Consider the following 9,942-nt stretch of genomic DNA (forward strand, 5'->3'; position numbering starts at 1 on the left):
TGCCCTAAAACCTGTTTTCACAGATGACATTGTAACACGTGATGACGTCCTTATAAAGACGAGGGATCTTGGCTCGCCATCTCCTTGAGTACAGTAAGAAGGAAAAGCATTAAAATTCTGGGATGCTGTCCTTCTTATGATGGCTTGCGGTCCTTCTCCCCACCCATGTACCAGCAATGTGGGCTCTCAGAAAAGAGACCATTTACTTGCCTTGTTGTCAGCGCATCTGGAAGCCTTGTCAAAACAATATAATTTTACTTTGTAACTTTTTGACATTGGTATTTATTGCACCTGTCTTTGGGCATGATTTATGACCTGTCTGGTGAATATTTCTCCTCAAGTTGGAGTTTACAATATGAGATAAGTGAACCATTTAAAGGTCTGCGTATGCTTCAAAATGGCAAATGGACATTTTGCATACATCCCTCACCTTCTCTCCTCTCTCTCAACTTCATCATCACCACCTAAATGGCCACGGAGATACACCATTCATTGAGTTCTTCAGAGAAAGATTATGTAAGACTACATTTTCCACCATCTCTTTTGCAGGGGAATTATGTGTCGATAAATTCTAACGAGTGGCAAGAAAATTCACTGTAGGGAAGGCATCCAATGGAAAACATGTGCTTGTTGTCAGGAGGGCCCAGTGACCTTTTGTCTTTGTAATGGTATCCTGGCTGGGACTCATCAGTGTTTCTATCTATCACCAGAAAACACACTTCCCATTGGCAAAATTGCACACATTTTAAAAGCAGCCGTTCTAATTAAATTGCTTAACGAGGCTGCAATCAAGAAAACCTTCTTTCCTTGACCATCCCCTCTGGGTCTTGGTATTAATTGACGATTGTTTAGCAATTCTCCTTAATCTCATAAAGGACACACTCTAGATAATGTGTTCGTGTTCTACATTTTCATAATAAAACATTTTAAGCCCTTCAATTTTTATTCTCCAAAGTTCATATGAACATGATTTATTTTGGGGAAATTTCTATCATTACTAATAAAACCTCACGTTTTTCAAAGAAGTTTGAAATATGTAAATAGAATCTGTTTTTGTCTGTTGCCTTGGACCTGCAAACTTTCTCTTCATAGAAACTCATGAAAAACACCATCATTTTAAAATAACATTAAATGGGATTCATGTCCCTGTACAGGTGTGAAATTTTCTGCACTCAAAACAAGGAAAAAATTAAAATTTAAACCCTTTATGTGATAACTTAGAGAGTTTTCTCTTTACACATAGACAATGTTCATATAAAATATATTTGTCTCATTTTAAGTTAGTAATGCTTTTGTACACTTCTGAGATGTACCTAAAAACTCATAATTGTTTACTGGGTCATTGTATTATTTCAGACCAGTGACGGTTGGCATCAGCTTCTACAAGTCCCCCTTACTTTAATAATCAGATAGCAAATGTACACTTTAATGTATCTAGTCTAGTAATAAAATGTATTTCAAAAATTCATTACAGAAGCCCCTAAATCATAAATAAGCTGACCTTCATTCACTCAAATAATTTGATTGACAATTGAGAACTCTGACACCATACTTTTTGTTTTTGTTTTTTAAGTAGGCTCCACGTTGGGCTTGGAACCTAACATAGAGTTTGAACTCAAGACCCTGAGATCAAGACCTGAGCTGAGATCAAGAGTCGGATGCTTAACCCACTGAGCCACCCAGGTGCCCCTCTGACACAGTTTTAGGTAAACAATCAGAACAATTTTTTATACACCAGTAATTCAGACAAAAATGCTACCTTAATAAAAGTCGTTAATATTGCCTTTCTATGCTAAGTCCTTACAGCTGCAACATGTTTTGTTGTTGTTGTTGTTGTTATGTAGGCAGTAGTGTCTTCGGCAAAGAATCCTGTATGTCTGAGCTCCTCGTGTTCCTTTACTGCTCATCTCTCCAACAGTGTCCCAGGTATTTTAACATTTTAACCCAGAAACGGTAATCTAACCCTTTAATCATTTTTGTTGTACTCCTTTGAATCCTCTCAAACTTCTCCGTATTACTTATTTGTCATTTCTGTTGTTGTGGGACCCCAGAAAGGGATAAATCTCTCAGGGTTGAGTGTAGATGGATGATTGTTACAGTTCCTGCATTTTACACTTAGGTATAAATCAAACCTTGCTGTTCATAGATTGTTCATCTATCTCCCAGTCTCATTCAGTTCAACTCCCAGATTTTCCTCTGGACAGCTAAGCGAAGACTACTCCTTACCATCTTCTTTTGGTGCAATTCTGTTTTACTCCTACGAAAACTTCTGCAACATCTTGCTTTTCAAAAGACCAGGGACTTTGTTTCTTGACAAATGCAAATGAGACAGGGACATATTTGTGAACTGTAGTCCTTCTATCCCTGCAGTAGAGAATATACCAGTCATTCCACTGTCAACCCTTGCTGTTTCTCGTTAGTCCACCTCCAATCCAGAAAAAAATGAGAAGTCCCTCTCCACTCACTGATACAATTTCCTTCTTGAACCTACTCATCCTTAACAAATTGGAGTCTGCCAATGGGTTGCCAAGCCAGTGACATCAGCACTGGCAGGACATTAAATCGAGATTAGAAATGGCCCCATGACATCATCCTCTTGTTCCTATCGAACAGATGGTTTCTGTATATTGTGCAATTTTAGATCATTATTCATGGTTTGGGTCAGTATAATTCAGGAAGCCAAAAAACTGCCAAGAAAAATTGACCTGGAACCAGTTCAAAGACTCAAAATTATTTTATTGATTAGACGCCTGAGTTTTCATTTTCCAGAAGGACATCATGAATCATCAATACATGATAATACCTGAGTCATTTTAGCATTTGTGATGTTTAGAACTTCAAAACAAGATAATCTCTGAAGGGTTAACCGTAAAGAAGCATGATAATGAGATATCTAAGGAACTTTGTTGGGTACAACTGAACTGGGGCCAGAAACTATTGACTGAGGCAAGTGGTTTGTTTGAACTGGATGGTTATTTATTTTCACCTTATACTTGTTGACTTCATATCCTCCCTTAAGCTCAGCCCAGAGACAGTGAAGAGGTATGTTTTAAACAAGCCAGACAGGAAGCTATTTTGAAAGGCCTTGTTCAGGCATTATACCAAAGCAAGAAGATAAAGCACAGATTTGGCGGGCTGCGGACTTGGAGAGTAAAATCATGTTCAAAACAAAACAAAACCTAAATGTGTTCACAGTAAGCTTTGTAAGAGACCACAAACTCATATATTCTTTCCTTAAGAATCTGGAAGGAATTTCAGTAATCATGTGCTTTCTTTAGAATAAGTATTAGCTATTTTTGGAAGATATATCCCATTATATTATCACTGCCACAGGGCAAATCTCTTGCATGGATCATTGCAACTTTATTCCCCCCAAAAAGCAGTGCTATGCCCAAACCTCTATCGATTTGAGCTTCCATCAACCATACTTCCTCCTGTTCCGCAGTTTCTGATTATGTTACAAGTATCTTACTTGAAATTATTAAGACTCTTATTGACATCCATTTATTTGAGTATAAATTTTACATTAAGAAAATAAGATCTTTGGCCCTTTCTGTGTGGGCTATTTAATCTTCTTCAAATTTTCCTCAATACTTATATTAGGGATAAATCTCATGGTCTTTAAGAAGGTGTTCAATTCTCATGATTCTATTTACTTTATATTCATAGGTATTTTTGCAACTAAGCCATGTAATGTTATACCCATTTTGCAGATGGCTGTGATAAGATAACAATGAACTGGAAAGGAAGACAAGAATTCTATGCAATTATAATTTAATCATCACACTGCAAAACTTTGAGTCTTTCTCTCTTGCTGTTTTTTTAATTTCATTTCCAGGTCCTGTTGGATAGAAATGCTGGTGGTTATAGGAATCCCTGAAAGTAAGAATACAATTTCTTATAGGAATATTGAAAATGTATTCGATACACTTATGTGAACAAAGCTTTAATCACAGATGATAATCAGCAACGTTTAATTTTTGTTGCAGTATGACACATCACCTTGTTATAATGTACTCCAACCAAAATATGCTGGCAACTTTCCTTTGTCAAAGAAACAAGCAATTTAATCATTTTGGTAGTTCATCACCCATGCACCTGCCCACACCCCCAATGCTGTGTCCAATGATAAAAGCAATAACAGCATTACATTGAATTCACTTTAATTTTCAGATGAAGTAAGTCTGAAAAAGAAGCAAATTTTTAAAATAGTGGTGATGACTGGGGAGAAGGAGTGTAGGAATTCTAGCAGCGTCTTTAGTTGTTCTTTTTCCAAAGGCTGCCCTAGTTCTGACGGGAATTGAGCATATGCTTATGAATAAATTTTCTTTTGTTCTTTTCTTTTTTCTTTTTTTTTCATTTGTGGCAAAACTGACACAGTCTGGGCTGGCCTCATCCATCAGCTCTGTCCCTCTCAACACCACAGCTGTTGGAGTTATTGCTAGAAACGATACCAAGATTCTTTTCCCCCCTGGGATGTTCTATTTGTCTCTCTGGAATATAGTGGTCTTGGGTATTCATACATGTCCTTCCCAAACCTTTAAAACGCTACACTTGTATTGTATTTAGGTGGATATGGGCATATTGTTCCTTCCACTTGATTCTGTAGGAGATGGGTCCCCCCTGTAGCTATGTGCTCTGTGACTACAGACAGTCCCTGACTTAGAATGGTTCAGCTTTACCATGATACAAAAGCGTTACACGTTCAGTAGAAACCACACTTCAAATTTTGAATTTGGATCTGTGTCTGGTGCATGTTTTGGCAACACATATCCTAAAATTGGATCCATGCAGAGAAGATTAGCATGGCCCCTGCGCATGGATCTGTTTCTGGGTGCACTCCAGTCCTCTCTCTGATGCTGGGCCTCACCAGCCACAGCCCGTCAGCCCAGCGGTCACGAGGGTAACTGCGAGCACGCCCACACCATTCTGTTTGTCCCTTGCAGTCTAGCGCTCAATTACATGAGATCCTCAGCCTTTGGTATGAAATAGGTTTTGTGTGAGATGATTTTGCCCAACCGTAGGCTAATGTAAGCGTTCGGAGCGTGTTTAAGGGAGGCGAGACTCTGATGTCCAGTAAGCTAGGTGTGTTAAGTGCATTTTTGACTCAGGATACTTTCAGCTGATGATGGGTTTATTGGGACTTAACCCACTGTAAGTCAGTGAAGGTGTGCTTTATAAACTCGTTAGCTGCCGTTTCCTAATCTCCCTGTTTTCCACTCACGTGACATGTGCCTTTCAGTCTTCAAAATCTAAGGGGCATTACTAGACGCAGATCTTTCTTTCTTGTTTCTGCAGAAGTGAAATCACAATGAACGTTGTAGTAGCCGGGGAGCAATGAAACATATTCCTTAGTTGGTAACGTGTTTTGACATAGAAACAGGTGCAAAAGGAAAGAGAAGCACACCGAAGAGGTGTGCCTGGGGAAGACTTCTTCAGGATGCTTTGCTAGAGATGCTGTAACCATATAAAATTCTAGGTTCAAGGGAGGGTAGCTGGTACACTTGCCATTTTCACCCTGAGTCCTAGCTGATAAGCTCTTGCAGATCGTGCTTGCTGTCGAAAGTTTGAGGCTTAGAAAAGGTTAATAGAGCAGTGTTTTATGTTACTTCTCCCATAGATCATCGAATCAATAAATATAAACTGTAATACTTTCCTTCCAGGAGCCAAAGAAAGGCCCTGGTATTCTGGAAAAGCCTTGTTCACAGTCACGTGTCGGTGGAGATTGAAGTATTCCTTTGAACGGTCAAAGTAGATAAATATTTTATTCAGGAGGAAGTTTCTCAAAGATGTCCTATGTGCTATCCTATTATCCAATCCACGCCCAACCTATAAAGAGATCTGGCAGAAAAAAAAAAAAAAAAGAAAGAAAAGAAAAAAAAAAAAGAAAGAAAAGAAAAAGAAAACCAAAAAACCCAAAACCCAAACAGCACCCAAATCCACTTCTCCCCCCTTCATCATGACCAACTGCAGCCCAAACATGTCTGCACCGAGGAACCTATCTGCAGCCTCCAGGAGCTTTGATACAATCAAGGCCAGTGAGATGTGCCAGACCCTTTCCCTTTTTCCCAGATGGTGGAGTTTGCTACTTTCACATTTGGCTTTTAATGGACAAGCGAGGAAGCCTGCCAGGAAAGCAGCGGAGCGAGCTAAGAAAACAAACAAACAAAAGCAATCACGCTCTGGACACGGAGGCCAATGACAGGTATGATTGATCAGGTGTCCAGCTGGGAGCTGTCACCACCAAGTTGAGAGAAACAGGCAGAGCTTGGCGTGTTTCACGGGCCAAAGAGTATCATGGGGTATTAGGTAGGTAGCATTCTCCAGCAAACAAAGAACTGGAAAGGAGGGAGTTTGCTTTTTGCCCGCGCCACACGCCTCACAGAGATGCTTACCACATGACTCCGTGCATACAGGATACTTGAAACTAAACATATTCTACTTCCTCTTGGAAACTCTCGTTAGAGAAAACCGTACTGCACACCACTGTATTCTTTTGTGTGTTTGTTTTCAAACGAAATACTTTTTCATGTTAAAATAAACGTACATGTTGACAGAGGATCCCTTGAACCATATACAGCCATCGAGAAGTATGCTTGAATGCGGGGACTTACGCTCTAATTATGGCATAATTTCCTTGTTGCTTAAATGAGGAAAATAGAAATCCTGTCGACTCTACAGTATTGTCCTCAGAATCAGCGGCAATAATAGCATAGTTCCTTGATTTTGACATGCCATGGATGGTAAGAAGGCAAGGCTTGTAGAAAGCTTGCGAATGAAGAGCACCATTTAGCATATTAAGCAAGCACATTGACTTGAAGAGTCATCCAATTATTCGAGAAATATGAAATGTAAATAGAAGGTACACGTCGCAATCAGGGAAATGAGAGATATACAAAAACATTTTATAAGCCACAGAGTGCTGGAAACATGTAAGTATTACTAACAATTAGGTCATAATGAAAACATGTTAACAGTATGGCATTATTAATATCCTGCTTGGTACAGAGGTAGGGACTTTGAAGAACCAAAAGTCTTCACACGCTCAAATTGAACTTGAATTTGCATATACTAACAGAGAAAATAATGAAAAAGAAATCCCTGACGAATTTTATTTCATCTGAACATAAGAAAACATCAGTTTAAGAGATACCTCCAAAAAATTTCAATCTGATTTCAGTTTCACCAAAACACACACACACACACACACACACACACACACACACATCTTGCAAGTAAATTATAGAACTTATGCTATTATATTCATTCCTTGCTTCTGGCAAGCACACAGTTTATATTTACGAGTGCAGTATTCGTTTTCAAATACTCAGTATCGAAAGAAGGTAATTCAGTGACACTGTGTGATTGACCATGACGTTTGTTATTCTCTTGACAGAATTGTCTAGTTTTTGCTTTTTAACTATAGATTAAACAAATTGTCTCCCCAAATTTTTATGAATTAGGATTCACACAAATGATGTAAATTCTGTAACAAATCTAAGAGAGAGCTGTCAAAGTTTTCTACTGTTAGCCATTTTTCCAGGAATCAAAAAATGACATTGATATTGGACGACTGTTCATTTTAACTGCTACTGCTACTTCATAGCTTTAAAAATAAAATGGCTTCCTTATCAGTAGCTTGAGAATCAGCACAGGCTTTCTGTAATATTTAACACACCCTAGTAAGTAGACAGCATCGGTTTGGAGGAGGAAACCCTAGATAAGTATTTCCTTAACTATCACTCCAGGGCATGAAGCAGGCTGAAAAATGCTTGTTTTATCTTAAGTTTCGTCTCTGTTATTTTATGGGATATAAGGAAATTATTGGAAGTGAAAGATGAAGAAACAGTTCATCAATATTTTTCTGCGTGACCGAATTCTGGTCTCTTGCCAAAATATTTTGGTCAAATATTGGTACATGGGAGGTCATGGGTATATAAGAAAACTATTTCCATAGATCAGTGGTTTCCAAACTTGGCTCCTCCCCAGAATCACCTGAGACCGATGAAATCTATCCAGAGTTTCTGGTCTACCCCAGGAGATTCTGAAGAGTAGGTCTGGGAGGGTCCCAGGAAAATGTGTTTTTAAAATTTCTCAGGTGATTCTAATTAGAACTGGAGACTGCCGCCATACAATTCAAATGAACTTTCTAGACTCATTAATAATGTAACAATATGGAAAAATGTTATTTCTTTAGCAGGAGAATTTTTTTTTTACTCTTTTATGTTACAAGAATATTTGATAAACCACTTGGCAGGGGTGGAGTAAATGCTCAAGGGAAATGTTTAAGGAACAAAAGATGGTCCTTGGCTACCTTCCAAGCTTTCGTCTTGCCAAATGGGGTACATAAACTAAGGGTATGAGATGAATTATTATGGAAGAAAAAGGAGAATTTTAAAAGGTTTTATACAGGAGGAAAATAGGGGTAAATGCAAAGGGTTCTTAGTTAAGCTAATTCAGCATCTGGTACCTAAATATTTACTAAACTTAGTAACTACTGGAGGTATTACTATTATTACCCCTAACATCATATATGGATAACCCACATCAATAATACATTAGGGTCTAAAGATCTAGTTTGGAAGTTATCGTTAACATTTACATTAATTTAAACTATAGTCCTCACCGGGATCAAACCTAATGATGAGCAAAACCCAATGACCCTCAAACCCAGTGGCCATTGACCCTGTACATGCAAGGCAAAGAGAGAATAAAATGGAAGCATTCCCTCTAGGCAATTTGTTAGAACAGTCAGATGTCTTTCTCAGTTCAAAGTTGAATCACAACTACCCAGTGTACCCCAAAACAATAATGAATCCTTGAAAATGGCACAAGACATTTTACAAGGACTGATTTCATACTTGATTGTCTTCAGGAAGCTAGAGTTAATGGTAGTTTAACAATCGTTACTTAAATGTCAAAGGATAGAACAACTTACCCCCTTCTGATATTTCTAATCTCCTTTCTTTTTTCCCCCCAGGTGAAAGGTACTTCATTTTTAACCATTTAATTATATTTGGAAAATACATTCTATACAGTTTTTAAACCTCCAATTCGTAAACTGCTAACTAAATTTTAGGTTCTAAGAACTATAAACTAGTATGATGAAAATACAATCTTCATAGAGCAAGGAATAATAAAGATTTTCACACTTTTACTGACCATTAATCAGGGCTAAGAGGTTCTTTTAAGGGAAGAAGATGCTATCAAAATGGATTATCTTGTGACTCTTGTCATTCACGTACTTCAGACTCCTGGAAATATGATTATGGTATATATATACATGGAGTGAGTGAACAGAACCCTTGTTTTTAAGACAAATCAGGGAGCAAAAATATTGTCAAAATACTGTTTTCTAAGGTGTATTTATTTTTATTTTTAATGGAACAAAATTATTCCCAGCTGTGCAATGTTCTCACTATGCCCATTACTTTTTAATGAATCTTACAATAAGATGATTAATTCTATACCCTCAGAGGCTTTGGGGGAATGTTGTCGATTAAGCAATTACGTTAATCCACTTCTGCTTATTTTTTTGGAAGCCCAGTGATGAAGGTAATTTTTCCCCCTTTGGAATAATCTCTCTAGAATTACTAGGCATGTGTGAAAGGAGTTTTACGTACATTTCCAAGGACTACACTTGTTATGATTAACCAGTTTTAATCTGCAAACCACAATCAACCTGTTTTATTCCAACTGATAAAGTTCATGACATCACTTGGTTTCATTTTTCAGCCTAGGCATTGACATCACTCATTGGCATTAAAACATTATCATAATATTTGGTCCTGGAATAAATGAAATAAAAACACAATAGGAAATGAGCAACTATTTGACTTAGACAGCTGAGCATGCACGGTTTTTGTTTCCAAAAATGATGAAGGGTTTGTGGAAAATAATACAAATAAAAGTACTAGAGTGTGTAGTAGAAAATGTTAGAAG

At 37.8% G+C, this 9,942-nt stretch overlaps 1 pseudogene; it reads left to right on the forward strand.

Moving 5' to 3' along the window:
- The first annotated feature begins 4,754 nt into the window (after positions 1–4,754).
- LOC123803263 (U6 spliceosomal RNA) lies at positions 4,755–4,824 on the forward strand (annotated as a pseudogene).
- The last annotated feature ends 5,118 nt before the right edge of the window (positions 4,825–9,942 follow it).

This window comes from Ursus americanus, chromosome 23 (genome assembly GCF_024610735.1).
Source record: "Ursus americanus isolate L20-20 chromosome 23, mUrsAme1.1.p, whole genome shotgun sequence".
NCBI lineage: Eukaryota > Metazoa > Chordata > Mammalia > Carnivora > Ursidae > Ursus > Ursus americanus.